Below are 17,837 nucleotides of genomic sequence, written 5' to 3'. Positions count from 1 at the left end.
GATTGCATCTTACCTGAAGAAACAGCTTGTACACATGTGTGGTACATGTTCTGATTTCATTCTCCCTAGCACCTTCTCAGACTGGTAGGTTGTGTCTCTAGGGAGGTTGCTAACTACCTGGCCTACCTGTTTCTAGGTGAAACCTCGAAATGTAAAAGTTGATTTTTATAAGCCTCTATTGGTGTGCTTCCCAATATAATTTACTAGTTGATATTTCCTTGGTATCGATAAACTGAATTTTGCAAAATAATATTTACTGAGAAAGAATAATAAGGACCAAAGTATAAAATTTATCCCTCTCCCCCAAGACACAGTCCCCCACAGGTGTCATCAAATGAGGTAATATCTGCAAAGAATTTAGCACAGTCCCTGGCATATAAGATATTCAATAAATTCTTGTTCCTCCATATAGTGACAGTACAGGGGAAAGTGGGTTCAAGCTTAAAGAGTTCATATGACAAAGGGATGACTAAAGAAAAGCATATATATATTGGCAATAATCCAGGCAAAGCAAGGCATGATGAGTAATGAGACAAGCAGAAAAGGAAATCAATGTGGGAGGATAGAGTTGAGTTGGTTGATAAAAGGTAGAGACACTGAAAGGAGAGTATAACCATGATAGAGGAAACAGCCTAAGAAGGAACTGAGGGGTAGATGGAATGCAAGTCATCATGCACATGAGAACAGCTTCAGAGGTTGCAAGACAGTGAAAGATGGAATATCCAATTAGCTTTCTGCTTTATCACTCACTGTCAAACCAGATTCTTTCTCCAATTAGTTCCAATATATTCCAATATAGTGTTATCTCATTTCAACCAATGGCTCCAATATTCCTTCCAAATTGATTAAGGGGTTGTTGGGTTTTTTGGGGGGGGTTTGTATCTTTGATTGATTCTATAACAATATATAGGGATTTTTCTCAATTACTTTACCTTTGATTTTGTGAATCTTCTACTTATCGAAAAATGTGCTTTATCAGGGTCTAGAATGTTTTGCTAGTTATAATAATTATTAATTTAATGTAATAATATATAATATAAATATAATATGTTATATAATTGTTATTTATATAATAATAATTGGTTTGGGGTGATTTGTTGATTTATTCTATAACCAAGTCTAGACTTTCTGTGTTTTTTAAAGTGTAGTGGACCCTTGCCTTTACACAGTGAATTGATTAATTCAATAATACAAATAGAAACAAAGAAAATATAAGATAATTTTGTCAGGGTAGCATTAGAATGGAGAGGAATCAAGAAAGGCTTCTTATAGGAGTTGGCATTTAAGCTGAGCCTTGAAGGTGTCTAGAGATTTAGATAGGCAAAGGTGAAGAGAGAGGGTCTCTCTGAGGAAGACTGTCCAGAAAACTTGTTCCTCAAAGGCATGCAGGTAGAATGTCAGTAAAGATAGGTTGGCTCCCCTCTAGAATGGATGAAGAGAAGTATTGTGTAAAAAATCTTAAAGTAGGCTAGAGCCAAACTAGGAAAGGCAAACATAAAAAGAAAGAAGAGAATGTTTCCCCATATACTTTAAAATTTGCCAGTATATAGAAGATCAACTAACTACCTTTCCTTCCAAATATTTTGCATTCTACCATTGTTATGTGCTCCCTCCATAGCCTTTGTAAATGGCATGTGACAAACTTCTCATCATAACAGATCTTTTTGATACCTTTCATTTCTTTTTCCATTCTACCTTACCTCCAAAAAGGAAAATCATCATTTATTGGCTGATATGAGCCATCTATACATTAATCAACTATGAAAAGATATGTCTCTTCAGATATCAAACTGAAAAAAAATATCATAGGAATATATTAAGCTTCTCTAGGCTTCCCTAGGACAACCATGTACAGAAAAAGGGCTAATTCTCTTGGCAAATTTACAATTTGGCAGGCTTTGATATAGCTTCTGAGCCTTTGAGAAGCCAAGGTCACCTCCACAGTATGATGAGACATTGAAATTGTATCTTGATGGCAGACAGTGAAGCTCCATAATGTCCTGAATACCTTTGCAAACAACATTTAAATTTACTTTGCAGAGATGAAGTGACCCTCTACCAGAATCTTTTCCTATATTAATATGAGGTAGGAATATGAATATTCTACTTTTTTCAGTCTGATAACTTTGGAGATGTATCTTTTCAGATCATGTTGAATAAAGCATTGTAGGTTCAAATCCACCAAAAATCTACTAGGGTGCTTAATGGCAGGAGATGTTTGCTGAGATTCAAAGCCATCATAAAACTCATATGGATTAGACAATATGTAAATTAGTATATACATATGATAGGAAAGCAAGTCTGAAAGGAGACCCCATTAGCAGTTGAGGGGATAAAGAGGAAATTTGAACTGAGTCTTAAAGGAATCCAGCAAAAAGGTGAGAAAGGAGAGCAATCCAAGCATGGGAGAGGAACCAAGGCAAAAGAAACATGACAGGAAATGCAATGTCTTGTGTGGGAAAGTAGGCAAGTGAAGCTGGATAATTAAATGGGTGGAGGGGAATAAAGTATAAAAATACTGAAATTTTACAGTAGAGGTAGGTTGTAAAAATCTTTAAATTGCAGAGACTTTACATTTAATCCTAGGAGAAACAGTGAACAACTGGAATTTATTGAGGCTAAGAGGGAGGTGAGAGAGGTAACATAATCAGATCTGCTTTTTAGGAAACTCCCTTAGATTGGAGAGAGATTTGAGATAAGGAGAGCAACCAGAAAACCATTACAATGGTCAGTGAAGGGCTGCATCTAAGTCATGACTATGTGAGTATAGAGAAGGAGGAATATATGGAAGATGTTGTGAAGATAGAAATGACATATATATGAGGCATATGAAGTGAGTGTGAAAGAAGTTGAGGTAGTTGAGATGGCTGCCTTTGCCTCAGCCCAGAGATGAAAATTAGATATATAGACCTGGCAATAATTTGTCTAGAAATAACAATCAAATTAGCAAGAGTTGTTAACTCTCTAATTTAGAGAGTATAGAAAGAAGAGAGAAGGGGAGTCAGGACAGGCCCTTTAGGAAAAGCCATAGTTAATAAGAATGAACTAGAAAATGGTACTGAGGAGTCAAACAGATAGGGGGAATCAGGAAAGAGCATTTTCACAATCACCTAGAAATAAGAATATATGATAAAGAGTTAAATGCTGTAGAGCTGTGAAGGAGGATCAAAATTGAAAAAAGGACTGGACTCATAAGAGATCATGAGTAACTTTGGAGAAGACAGTTTTCAATTGGAAACCGAAATTTGGAAGGGAGATAGTAAAGAACTTTAAAAAGATGAGGAGAGGAAATGGAGGCATCTGGTACATATGTAAACTCTTTTCTCCAAAAGTTTAGCTGAGAAGGGGATGGGAAATATAGGGCAATAGCTTACAGGAATGGTTACATCAAGTGAGAGTTTTTTTGTTTTTTTTTTCTGAATTAAGAAGTTTTGTGAATAGCAAGAAAAGAAGCAATAGAGAGAAATTTCAGATAAAAGAGAGAATGAATATGTTAATAAAAGGAATGGAATTGTTAGCTTCTACAAAAAGAAGAATCACTTCATCTGAAATTAGAGCAAAGGAGAATATTTTTGTAAAAGATATTTAAATAATATGAGTGAGGAGGAGAGAATAAAAGAATGATCTCAAGGAATGGTCTCAATATTTATGGTCAAGCATGAGGTAAGATCCTCTGTTGTGAGACTGTGAGAGGAGGTCCTGTGGGAGGCTTCAGGAGAGACAAGGAAATTTGTAACAACTTTTATGGAGGTTTGGATAGCAAATCAATTAGGAAGGGATAAAATACTTGTCTTGCCGCTGTTGGGGTCCAGTTGAGATCAGAAAACATAAATTTGTAGTAAGTCTAGCCAGCACAGTTACATTATTTCCTCCAGCTCTGTTCAGCAGCACATTCAGAACAGAAGAAAAAGAAAAGCATATATATATTGGCAGCAATCCAGGCAAAGCAAGGCATGATGAGTAATGAGACAAGCAGAAAAGGAAATCAATGTGGGAGGATAGAGTTGAGTTGGTTGATAAAAGGTAGAGACACTGAAAGGAGAGTATAACCATGATAGAGGAAACAGCCTAAGAAGGAACTGAGGGGTAGATGGAATGCAAGTCATCATGCACATGAGAACAGCTTCAGAGGTTGCAAGACAGTGAAAGATGGAATGGTGAGATTATGATCAGATAAAGAAATTTCAGTATTCATGAACAAGGAACCAGAACATTTGTACACAACAGTAAAGTCAAAGGTATGGTTTGAGTGTAGCTGAGGTAGAGTAGGGGAGTAAATCATGAAAATGATTATATTGATGAACTAGGAAGTTAGGATATTTGAAGAGGTATCACTATATATGTTAAAGTCCCCCAGTATGAGATCTGAAAACTGGGGAAAGAGAAACTGAGCCAGACACTTAGCTGATGTTTGTCTTTTGTTCTCAAAGAGGGCCATGACACCTGGAAGGTGAGACCATGACTTGCAAGTGAATTGTATTTAAGAGAGGAAGGGCTGTGCAAAGTCACATGCTTCATTCTCTCCTCCTAAGTTGAGTGGCAAGACATAAACCAGGATGACTGAAGGTGCCCCTGGTCTTTTTAAGCTTAGGTCCTTGAAAAGTCTCAGTTTGATTGAGGCAATGGTGATTAAAGCTATCAAAATTGAGGCAAAGAATGGCCTCTTTGAACTGGTCAAAAAAAAATCAGTCTGGGAGGGGAGAATCCTCAGGTTTTCTGGCCAAAACAGAGACAATTACTATTTACAATAATTATTAATCTGGATTTTAACTGATTAGCCAAGTGCCATTTTCCAACTCAATATGGGGGGAAAAATGGCAACAGCTTTCTTAGAAATTATGTATACGTTAATAGCTTGGCATATTTTATCCAAGAAACTTCCTCAAAGCAGAAGTTCGGGTACATATTCTGTAAGGAATAAATAATTGCTGATGGTTTTCTTGCAATCAGATTAAGATAAACTGAGACACAAAGTTCCAAGGAGGATTAATTTATTAGCAAAATGTTAATTGGGCAGCCGGACACAACTCTTTAAGGAAGGAAAAGAGATTTCCTGTGGGGTAGGAGGGTCTGTTGATAATAGCCAATAGAATCTGGATTAGATGATAAATTTGGATAATGTTAACCTCAAGAGGAGAAGTTACTTAGTGAAGGTAGTAAAGGGAGAATTTGAGAGTACCAAAGGGGAACACAGAGTATTCCAATCACCCTCACCTGACCTGAGTTAAGAATGAGAGGAGAAAGGATAATCAAAAGCTTGCTGAGGAAAAGTGCTGAGGGGGTTGTGTATCATTGAGGACCAGAAGGAGGGAACAATAAAGTGCTTCATGTTAAAAAGAAGTTGGTTAATTATGGAGCAGACATTCCAGAGAGCACAGTGGAAGGGTAGATATTGGGGATTAAGGGTTGAGGTGGATAGATGTGAAGAAATTGCTAAAGAGCTAAGATTGTAAATTGCAAAAATGGCGCTTATCTATGTCCACTAGAGGGAGTTTCCTTACTCAGGATTTGTCTAACGCAGTGAAATCATAGATTCAATTCCTATTCCCCTTCCATTTCTAATTCAGAAAGCAACCTTGAATCACTGAAGGTTTTGAGAGGCAGGGAGGTAGAAGTCTTACTGGTAAAAGTAAGGAGAAGGTAGACCATTAGGAAGGAAGCATTACATATAGATAGCCTTTTCAAAAAGTTTAACAGTGAAAAAGAAGAAAATAGAAATGAGTAGTTGAGCTGTAAGAGTTAAGAGAAGGCTTGAGGAGACCTAAATATGTTTGTAGGCAGATGGAAAGGACCAGTGAAGAGGGAAAAAATGAAGATGTTTCAGTCAGAGGAGATTAAAATGAGAGTATTTGGTGACTGCTGAAGCAGGGAGTTAGAAGAAAGGGATTTAAAGATGGCTCTGACTTTTAATTGCTATGTGACCATGGACAAGTTCCTTAACTGTTCCGAGTCCCAATATCATCATCTGTGAATTAGGTTTGAGAATAATATTTGCATAAGGTATCTTTGTAGGGGTGTTGTTCCGAAGTATATAGACACCCTTCTAGAATTACTAGCTAGAAAACTGAGCTACAGTTGTCCTCCCTCTTCTTGTTCTTATTATAACGACCCTCTTCCAGAACAAAGGATAAACAATATAACAATGGCATATACATTCTAAGCTGCTATTTTGTGCTACCTTGCACTTGGGAAATGCTTAGTAAAATTTTCTTGATTGTGTGGTTTTTATTGTTGTAAATCTTGAACACTAAATTGGGTATTCTGGATTAAAAACTAACAATAGAATGGAGCTGATCAGGAAAAAAAAAAAAAAAAAAAAAAAAAGCAATGTTTAAGTTTCCCATTCCCACCCCACCAAAAGGTTCCCTTATGCACTTATCTGGTATTTGGAAATCTCCAATTCTATTTTCCACCTTTGTTTTGCTGCCTTATAGTTTGACAAGATAATAGACTCTGTGAAAAATATTAATTAGGAACTCTTCCAGTATACCACTCCCTTTAAGGAGAACTACCTTAAAACACAGCAGCTGGGTGGTCCAGTGGTTAGAGCACGGACCGTAGAGTTAGGAAGGCATATTATCTTTTAGAGTTCAAATCTGGCCTCCTCAGAAACTTTAGTTGTATGACCCTGGGCAAAGTTATTTATCCTTATAGTTATATTTGTTATATTTGTCTCAGTTTCCTCATCTGCAAAATGAACTCTAGTCTAGAAATGACTCTGTCAAAAAGTCAGACATAACATCAACATCAGTTCTGGTTGGACTTTGACAAAAAGTATGATTTGTCATTAATGAGAAATCCCCTTTAAAGATGAAACAAAACTCTGATCATTTATGCCCTTTGATCCTGAAAGGCTGCTTTAAAAAAATAAATAAAGTTTCCAAGCTGCCATTTTGTTAATTTTTATCCCTTCAGAGAAGTTTGGAAACAATCATTTATTCCACAAAATCTTTCTGAATCCAAGTAAGTCATATACTTACCATCTCAGTAAGTACCTCAGTTTCCTCATCTGTGTAACATGAGAGGATTAAACATGATGACTTTTAAGGTCTCTTTCAGCTCTAAATCTATGTTCTCATGACCACCAAGAGTTAGAATATACTTTGGAGATGTTAAAGACATAACATTAACATTTCTATTTCATCTGATTTTTAACAGAATCAGAAATCTTGCCTGTCAATAGCAATGGTACTGATCATATCAATAAGAAGATTCCTTTTCAATAGCATGTTAGAGTTTGCTGAGTTCCATCTTAGTAAGAAAGGTCAAAAATACAGCCTTTCAGTCTTACTGTCATAGAGTTTACAAAGGCTAGAGGGGCTAACCTTTGTCTCAGTCCCTTCATCTGCAATAATCACCACTTATTTTTATGGTCCATGGTGAGAATTTTTGTCATGGTTCAATCATTTTGAGCATGTCCAATTCTTCTTTTGGGTTTTCTTGGCAACGATACTGCAGTAGTTTACCATTTCCTTCTCCGTTGTATTTTACAGATGAGGATACTGAGGCAGATAGGGTCACACAGCCAGTAAGTGTCTGAGGCCAGATTTTAACTCAGGAAGATGAATCTTCCTGATTCTAGACTCAGCCCTCTATCTATTGTGCTCCCTACTTGCCCAGTGTGAGAATTGGGCAGCCAATATTTCCCCTCGTGGTACTTCATCTGGTTTCGTATCTCCTATATTGGCTGCCATTCTACCTTATATGAGTACATACATGCCTTGTCTTCCTCATGAGACTGTTTCGAAGAGGGTTGCCGCTACCACAGTGTAATGGAAAGAGATTTTAACTTGGAATCAGAAGCTCTAGGTTCAACTAACTGTATTACCTTGGAGAACCTCTCTGAAACTTGGGTTTCAAAGCAGTTTTTAGTGAGAAACTTAAGATACCCAACTTCTTGGATTCCTCTGGTGTTCTTTTATTCTATTTATTCCTGTCTTCTTGGATCACAGAGTACATAGTAGGCACTTTAGTAAATATTTCCTCTATTGGCTCAAATGGGATTTTAATCACAAGCTTCTGCCTTTGCCAGGTTATATATACTACAGCTGCATTTGAGATCTGAGCTTTTTCTTCCAAGTTTTGTCTCTCTTCCCCCATCCTTCACCTACGTCTAATCGTTCCACCTTAACAAGGTGCCATGAATGCCGAGTGGGGATGGGGCATGGGTGCCGGTGGTGGGAAAGTGTTCTATTGGTTTGTGCTTGTACATCCCGAACACCAATTACTGTCATTGCTTCCAGTGCTGATGTGTTTATCAGGATGAGTTATAAGGGAATATGTGTACACAGGCAGCGGGGATGCGGCATGACCACCCCCTGTGATGTAAAATATGAGAGTCTAGGAGGGACTGTTTTATAATTCATCAGGTTCAGCAAGTGAATGCTGTCGGGTGGCTTAGTTATAAAGGCGAGCGTGCACCGGACGGCAGACGGGAGCGTGGAGCCCTAGCTAATCCGGAGAAGCTGCGTTTTGTGTGCTCGCTCGCTGCTCCCTGCTTTTGTTCCAATCATTCTGTGCTGGGTGAGTGATGCGGCTTTGAGATTATCCTTGTTATTTAATTAGCTTCGGGAATCTGCCGAACAGTTTGGACTCAACACTTGCTGCCATAGAAGCGGGTCGGTGTTTGGGGGCTTGAGCAAATTGCATGATTTGCCTTTATTGAGAAATCCCCGGTCAAGATGTAATGAAAGCGGGGATCAATTATTCACTTTGATCCTGGAAGACTACATGGCTCGCTAAAGTTTCTAAGCTGTCGTTTTGTCCGTTTTTATCCCTCCAGAGAGGCTGGGGAGCGAGTCTTTCTGCCACAAAATTGGTTTTCTTCGTGGCAGAAAGAAGTCACGTAAAGGGAGGAGTGGGTTCTTCCCCCCACCCACCCACCCCGGCATTAGAAAAAGCTCCAAGCTCCAAATTAAGGCACTTCTACAGCAGTCAGGGAGCTGACTCCAACGCAGCCCGAGCGCTAGGATGCCAGGTTCACAGGGAAAGCTTTTGTGTGCAACAGAATTGAGGGACTGTGAATAATTGACTTTGTCGGAATTAACGGTATCATCAGTCCTATGGCGTGTGTGTGTGTGTTTGTGTGTGTGTGTGTGTGCATCATGGGGAAAAGAAATTATTTGCATTTGGCATGCCTGGTGGTGAGATATGTGAGAGGGAGGGAAAGAAAAGAAAGAAAGACTTGGCTCACGGGGGGGGGGGAGGAGGGGGGGGAGATAAATTCGTAGAAACCACCAACCTTATGGGCAGATGGAGAAGGAGTTTCCGTGCTCTTTACAGTAACTTACAAATCTTTTCGTCGCTTTACTCTTCCCTCTTGCTTGGACTCCCAGCTTTTAGTCTGACCTTTCCCATTGGGAAGTCTGGAGGTTGCAGGGAGTGCTGGTCTTTGGTGGGAACTTTGCCGATCATTGAGCTCTCTTGGGAAGGTGGAGGGAAGCCTGCGGTATTTGTTCCCTGGTTTAGGAGAAGGGAAGGTGGAGACATTGTGGCCGACCATCATTCCCCACTGCTCTCCTGCTTGCCCCTTTTGGAGTCTGGTAAACATTAAGTGCGAATGTAGCCCTTGTTCTTTGATTTCAGTGACTGAATGATTTAAGGTCTCAGATGGAGAGATAGGGACCAGAAAGAATATATATCAAATGCATTTTCCTCCAAATTCCAAATGCAAGGGGAGGGGTGCAGTTCCCATCTACCTTGTCATTTGGAAGGAGGCTATTGAATTTTTGAGACCTTAGTTGTCTGTCCAAACTGTTTACTTCAAACCATTCTGTGGTGTTTATTTTCACTTTGCAGATGGCATCTCCCCCACCCCCATCCTCAGGCTTTTTTTTTTTTTTTTTTTTAAGGGGCTTAGACAATAGTGTTATCTTTTTAGCTAAGGGAACCAGTTGGGTGGTAGTATTACTTGGAGAAAGAAGTTGTTAGCAGGTGAATATATTTTACTCAATTATAGTCAATATTTAAGGTATTCTATTTGTGAATTGACAGCTTTTTCTAATGATAGCATTAGAACTAGGAGAATTATGAATTCCACCTTCCCCCCCCCCATTTATTTTGGTGTGTAGTAAAAACACTGACTTTAGAGTCAAAGGATCTGGATGAGAATCCTCCTTTTGCTATCTTATGTACAAAAAAACCTAAATATGTCATATTGAGTATATTGTTTCATCTCTCCCCAACCTCAGTTGCCTCATGAGTAAAATGTAAAATACTGGAAATGATGAGTTCCGAGGTCTTTTCCAGTTCAAAATCCTCTGAATCTGAACTGGAAATTTAGGAAATGCAAAATATGGAGTATATTATATGTAAGACTTTCTTGTGTCCAGAAGTGTTGGGGGAGGGGGGCAGGAGGAGTAAGATTTGCTAAGAATAAGTTTGCTTTCCTATGTTACCAAGAAACAGCGCATTATAGGAGAACTCTGGGGATCCAAAATTGTAATTTTTAGCAAGCACCTGCCCCTTAATGGGCCTGTAAAATTGTTTATATTTATCTCACTAATACAAAAAGAGGAAAAAGAAAGGGGAAAGGGATGGAGAGGAAGAATCTGATGCAGTAATATGATTTAAGAAAGAAAACTTGCTGGATCACTTCAATTTCAAATGAACTGTCATTTAAAAATCCTATGTCTGGTATTGCTTTAAAGTCCAATCCATACCACTGAATATTCTGAACAATGTTAATATATCTGAATGCCCCTGAAAAAGTTGTACAGTATCCGTGGGACATCTTTAATATTGACTTATATTCTACTCAGTTTTCAAAAGGAAACACACTAGGGCAGACAATGCATTTTGTGACTACCTCTGGGTTTTGATTCAGTGTTGTTTGTGTGCTTGTAGTCAAGCAGAATTCACTAAATTTCTCCTCATTTGGTGATTGTTTCTTTTTCTTTTCTCTTCCTCTGGGGGGATGATCCAGTAAGCCCTGGGAACAATAACACATTAAAACATGTGTTTTAGCACACTGAGATGATTATCAACTAAATTTCACCGAATTTCAGGATTGAAAGGGACCCTAAGGAATATGTTACCCATGGATTCTGAACCTGGGAGGAGGAGGAAGTCTGTGAATTAAAATAATAATAATAATTTGAGAACTGAATTTCAATGTATCTAGTTTCCTTGGTAATTCCATATGTTTTATTTCCTGCATTTACAAACCTTATTCTGAAAAGGAGGTCCATTCATGACATTAAAAAAATCTAAGAACCCCTAAGTTCAACCCATAACTGAAAAATAATTCTTTTTAAGCTAAAGTATGCAAGTTGGTCATCTAGCCTTTGCTTAAAGACCTCTAATGAGGCTAAGCCCACTGTTTCCCATGGCTGTTCATTTCACTTCTGAATAGCTCTAATTAGGAAAATGGCCCTGACACCCAACCTATATCTAGGCTTTCCTTTGTATCTTATACCCATACCTCCTTAGTCTGCCTTCTAGAGCAAAGTAGGATGTCTACTTTATCTTTCATCTGTTAGCTCTTTAAATATCTGGAGATAACTATCATGTACTGTCTCTCTACTCCCCACCCCAAACTCTATCTTTTCTTCTCCAGGCTAAACATTCCTTTTTCTTTCTAATATGACATGTAATTGAATTTCTTTACCAACCTGGTTGTCTTCCTTCAGACACTATCCAATTGATAGATGTTCTTTCTATAATAAACAAATATAAATTATAGCAAGAATCCATTAAAAGAGCATTTTAAATATATTTATATATATATTTAGAAGATATATGTATATATCTTCTAAAGGGAAAAGGATTGTTAATTTCATACTTTGAGTGATAGATCTTAATTTCTTTAATGAAATGATAAAGGTTTGGGGAAATATTATTTGGGGACTTTTGTAACCAGAATGTTACTTCATTCCAATTGTCCTTATTAGAATTTCTGCTCTCTAGAAATGGTATTATATAGAAAGCATTAAGTCATCAAATTAATAAAAATCCTGTTCTTGAAACACATAGTTAGGATGATTTGTGGTAAAAATGTGTTTCTTTCTTATTAATTACCAAGAGCTGTCTGTTACAGTTGAGCCATACTTTTTTTACTAGACACATAATAGAGCAAAAACTATTACCCACTAATTTGCCTTTAATTAACTCTCAATATATTCCAGAGTCTCATATAATAAAAGAAAGAAAAACTCGACCTGATTTTAAAATAGGGAGAATGGACATATATTGATAACAGTTAATAATTCATCCATAATCTTCAGGGCCTGATCCCCAAGGTAAATAGGAACTGATCCACACTTTGGTCTCCAATCCATATTTTACTTATACAGAATTACATCTTGCTTGCTAAATAAATATTAAAACAAATCTTACCCCCCCCCTTTTAAAAAACATATCTTGCAAATGAAGGAGGGAAAAAACAAACAAAAAACAAACAAAACAAAATAAAACAAACCTGGGCTATTTCACAGGTTGATTGGATTAGAAGTTGGTGGGAACCATCTGGTCCTCAAGCCCTGATGAGGTAATTTGTAAGGAGATTACATAGATGTAAGGAAGAAAGCTGAGATTGGTACCTAGATTTTCGGACTTTGAATCCACTACTATTTCTGTTGCATAAATAACAGAAGTTAGAGAAGTGAAGCATATTGCCCAAAGCCATATAGATAATGGAGGCAGCAAGATTCACAGTGGTTAGAGCACTGGGCCTGGAGTCAGGAAGTTGTTCATTGATGTTTTTACTTATGCTCAACTCTTTGGGACCTCATTTGGAGTTTTCTTGGTAAAGATGCTAGACTGGTTTGCTATTTCCTTCTCTAGCTTATTTTATAGGTGAGGACCTGAGGCCATCAGGGTAAGTAACTTGGCCAAAGTCTCACAGCTAGTAAGTGTCTAAAGTTGGATATGAACTGAAGAAGATGATGCAATTGGCACTCCATCTACTATGCAGCCTCAGACACTTAGTAGCATTATGTCTCTGGGTAAGTCATTCCACCTGTCTGCCTTCCATTCCTCAACTGCAGAATGGAGGCATCTGCCTCTCAAAGTTGTGACGATCAAATGAGAGTAATGCTTTAAAAGCATTTAGCAAAGTTCACATAAGGAAGTACTTTTCTTTCTTCGTCCCTAATAGTCAGAGGTAGGTTGAAACTCCAGAGCTTTCCACTATTACCATGAACTCAAAATACTTGTTTCCCAACAGTGGTAAAGTTAGTCTAATAAATTATCTTAAGTCCTTATCAGTTCTCTGCTGATTTCTCCCATTTCCATCTTCCCATCTCAGCCCAACCCCTCATGCTTGTTATAAATAAGTTGCTTTGGAAAACTGGTTCAGGAATATGAAGAATTTTTTACTCACTCTTTTCTTCTCTTATGCCAATTTGAAGCATATTTCTCAAATTTCTTTGCCTCAATTCCACCAAAAAAATGCATTTGATATACCAAAAGTTAAAAAATACTCAGGCAATATACTGAAAAGCACACTGGACTAGCAGTCTGGATGCCAGAATACCAGCATGCTCTGCAAGTACCAAGATGACTTTAAGAAAGTTACTTCATTACTCTGAGACTCAGTTTCATTTGTAAAGGGATGGGGAACTGGACCAGGTGCTGATGTACTATGAGTAATGGGTAGGGCATCTGAGATCTTATGAGAAGTACCACATTTATGACATGAATTACAAATGCTCATCTCACTACACTATATCAATGAAGACACTCAAAAGTATGTTGTGAGGAATAGTTGAAGTAATGAAGAATGTTTGGTATGAAGAAGGAAAAGATAGTGGGGGAGGGAAGCTTGCAGCAGGGAAATCATTGTGTTCAAATATTTGATGGACAAGCATGGTATAGTGAAAAGACCGTTCAATTTGAAATCAAAGTACCTGCTTTCATATCTTGCCTCTGTCAATGCTGCCTAAGATCAGACAAGTTATCAGACTTCTCTGGCTCACAGTTTCTTCATTTATAAAATAAATACAAAATGGAAATTTTTGGACAAATATTTCAGGTCAATGTCAAGAAGATAATTTCTAAGAATTAATATTTGTAATGGAATTGGCTGCCTTTTGAGGTAATAGAGTCATCATTGTGTAGTAGTAGTAGTAGTAGTAGTAGTAGTAGTAGTAGTAGTAGTAGTAGTAGTAAGTTGTGTTGTTGTTGTTGTTGTTGTGTTGTAGTTCTAGTAGCAGCAGTTAGTTGTTGGTGTAATAGTAGTAGCAATAATTAGTTGTTGTAGTAGCAGTAGTTAGTTGTAGTTGTAGTAGTAGTTAATGATACTAGTAGTAAGTAGTAGTAGTAGTAGTAGCAGCAGCATTTATATAGTACTTCAAGGCCTCTGTAGGGCTTCACAATATTATTTTACTTCATCAACATTAAATGCCATACAGATACCTGTCATAATTATGAAGGGACTTTAGAGTTCATTTGATGGTAGTTTAATGAAGGGAGGAAGGGAGATCTGGAATCAAAAGAATGCTGATTTGGGATTCTGATTTTCAATCTTGACTATACTATCTATGTGACAATAGACAAATCTTTTCATTTCAGGTTTTTTTTTCTCACAAATCTATTAAATGAAGGATTTGGACTAGAGGATCCCTTTGTTTCCTTCCTGTTCAAAATTCTATGACCATTCATTCTATAGTTTCAGACTGTGATGTTACAACATGATTTGGTCAGCTCTCTGCTTTTATCCAATCAGCCATGGTTTCTTTAATGCCACGTATTTTATTGGCTGATGATCTGAGATTTCTGCCACTCAAGACTCTGGAAGGTCAGTACTTCAGCCAAGACTGTACAAAATCAAATGGAGAGTTGAGTGATCATCTAGTGAATAACTTCTGCTGGTCAGTAAACTTGATTTAAGCCACCAAGTGCCTATTTTCTGCTATTTTTATTTGGATTGTGGTGGACATTCCATTTTTTTGGAAAGATACAATGGCTTGCCCAGGGTCACAGAGCTACTAACTGGCAGAGACAGGATTTGAATCCACGTCATCCCAACTCCAGATGTACCACTTTTTCCACTACACTATACTGTACAGTCTGCAACTGCCTTTCAGCTCTAACAGTCTATGAGTTCTAGAGAATCAATGCACTGATATACATTGGAATTTGACCTATTAGTACCTAGGCTAAGAATTGTGGAATGGAAGAGAACTTCAAGATCACGTAGTCCATCACTCTCATTTTACAGATAAGTAAGATAAGAGCTAAAAATCATAGCATGCTTTTCTATAGTGCTACCTGATTTACAGAATATTGACAGCATTCCTTTGAGCTGAATAGTACAAGAATTAGCATCTCCAATCTGCAGATAAGGAAAATGAAGCTCATATGTTCAAATGGCTTGTGCATGGCCCCACAATTTGTAGATGTTGAAATCACATCTCAAATCAGATCCTGTGCTCTGAGCAGAAATGTCTTGCCAAAGGTAAAAGAGCTACTTAAGTCATTTTGATTCATTTCAGTTGACACCAAAGAATCCAGGGTGCTGGTGAGCTTATAAAACTAATGGGGCAAAACAGACAGAAGCACTTTTTTATTATTATTGCACATAACCCATTGTAAATTTATATGAACAGAAAGAGTGGCAAAATTGTTAGTCCAAGTTCAGTGTTTTTTTCACACTCTAAACTTTGGTCTCTGTAAAAGTTTAATAAGAAATTTAAATTAATTCATATAATTTATTGATTCATCATCCATCCTGAGTGTGGTTAGAATTCCAATGACTAGGCAAAATGTTCTTTGGTTATAATATTCTTTCAAGCCTAAAAGTGAATTGATACCAAAATATCTGATTCTTCTTGGAAGTACTCACTTTCAGGGATTTGTCCTTTTGTTTTTGAAGCATAGCTATATCGGCAAGATCATTATTCACTGTCACTCTCATGCAACAATAAACTGTCAATTCTTTTAAAGTCATTTTAAAAATATTGTTGATCTCAATTAGTCAATAAGCATTTATTAAATGCATACTGTGCCAGGCACTGTGCTAAGCACTGAGAATACAAAAAAAAAAAAAATAGACAAAAGACAGTCCCAACTCTCAAAGAACTCACAGTGTCATGGGAGAGACAATAATTAATATCTATGCACAAACACACTACATGCAGGATAAGTTGAATATAATCAAGAAAGGAACTAGCATTAAGTTGTTGTTCAGTAATGACTGATCTTTTATGACCACATTTGGGTTTTCTTGACAAAAATACTAGAATGGTTTGTCATTTCCTTTCTCAGTAAATCCACTTTGGCAAGTGACTTGGTCTCAGGGTTACAAAGCTAGGAAGTGTCTGAGGCTGGATTTGAACTCAAATCTTCATGTTTTCATGCTCTTTTCACTGAGCCAGCAGTTACCTACAGTACTTCTACCATTAAGAGGGATCAGGAAATCCTTCCTGTAGAAGATTAAATTTTATCTGGCCTTGAAGGAAGCTGAAAAATGATGGTGAGGGGCAGCTGGGGATAACTGGTGCAGGAACATACTGTTTTGTGGAGTCAAAACCAAGTGGAGTTGGTGCTGTGGCATGGTGGGGAAGTCAAAGTCGTACCAAATAAGTTTGAGGAACAGCAAGGAGGCCAGAGTCACTGGATCATGGAGTTTATGGGGGAAAATAAAAATAAGAAGATTGAAAAGGTAAAAGGAGATCAAGTTATGAAGGAATTTAAACAGTGAGCAGAATTTTATATTTGATTCTGGAGGTAAGAGGATACCACTGGAATTTATTAAGTGTACATGTGTATGTGGGATGTACTTTTGGAGGATCACTTTGACAGTGAGTAGAAGATGATCCAGAGTGAGAAGATTTGTGGAAGAGAATCCAAAAAGAGGATAAAGGTCTGCATCAAGATTTCTTATATAAAACAAGAGAGTTGGGCAAGATGATCTCTAACGCCCCTTCATAATTCCTTCACAAATCCTGTGACTTTCTTGTGTCTTCTTATCTACTATGTACTCCTAGATCATTGATATCTTTTATTTTTATGTCATTTTTAATACATCCTTCTGCCCTTGCCTACTCAGTAGGCCATTCCTTTTAATGAAGAATAAAAATAAGGCAGGGGAGGGAGGGAGGGAGGGAGAGAGGGAGAGAGGGAGAGAGAGAGACAGAGAGACAGAGAGAGACAGTGAAAGAGAGAGAAAGTCAAAGGAAAAAAAGAAGGAAGAGAGGGAGGGAGGCAGGTCAGAAAAAGTAACCAAGTCTGACAAAATATGCAATATTCCACATCCATAATCCATCACCTCTACAAAAAGATGCATTTTCTTATCTCTTCTTTAGGGTCAAGGATTCTGATATTGGTTGTAAAATAATAGAAAACAGATTTAGACTGTTCCCACCCCTTCTTTGATATTTTTATCTGATACAAGCAACCACTGAAGGAGACTTTACATGCAAACAGGTAATATCATATAAATTGTAGTGATGAAAAAACTAGGACTCATAGGAAATAATGCGCCCACCAGGAGTTATGAAAAGAGCCAGTGACTTGTGACAGAGAGACTCCCCAGGACTCCCCATTCTGCCTCTAAGGAGGGTTAGACTGTGCTACATCTCAGAGAAAGAAGAAACTAAAATTAGCAGCATAATGGTAGGGTACATTGAATTGATATCACACATTTCATCCATGCATTATAAAACACGATTAACCCTTGGACCAACTTCTTCCCTAAGGGAAAACTAGGAAAATTCATTTTAGTTTCCCTCTCCCTCTCCCTGTCTATCTGCTCTCCCTCTGTCTGTCCATCTTTCTCTCTTTCTCTCTGTCTGTCTGTCTCTCCCTTTCCCTTCCTCCCTCCAATGAAAGGGAATTCATTCTTGCTTTGCCTGTCTCTCTTTCATAATCATTCATTCAGGGGTATCGAATGCTGG

The 17,837-nt window shown here is 37.7% G+C and overlaps 1 protein-coding gene across 34 annotated transcripts in view; it reads left to right on the top strand.

The window, feature by feature from the left end:
- The window catches only part of DLG2 (discs large MAGUK scaffold protein 2), a 2,604,243-nt gene that overhangs the window by 2,313,599 nt on the left and 272,807 nt on the right, over positions 1–17,837 (top strand). The window contains exon 1 of one of the 34 annotated variants that reach the window (XM_074304622.1): positions 8,169–8,523. The exons of 31 other annotated variants lie outside the window; for them this stretch is intronic. The gene's annotated coding sequence lies outside the window, so the exon portion shown is untranslated. Of the gene's footprint in view, positions 1–8,168; positions 8,524–8,908; positions 9,049–17,837 lie in introns of those variants that run through there. 2 more of the 34 variants (XM_074304616.1, XM_074304618.1) reach the window with 2 other exon arrangements.

This window comes from Sminthopsis crassicaudata, chromosome 3, assembly GCF_048593235.1.
Source record: "Sminthopsis crassicaudata isolate SCR6 chromosome 3, ASM4859323v1, whole genome shotgun sequence".
NCBI lineage: Eukaryota > Metazoa > Chordata > Mammalia > Dasyuromorphia > Dasyuridae > Sminthopsis > Sminthopsis crassicaudata.
The sequence above is the reverse complement of the archived record's forward strand: the minus strand, read 5'-3'. Positions and strand labels throughout refer to the sequence as shown.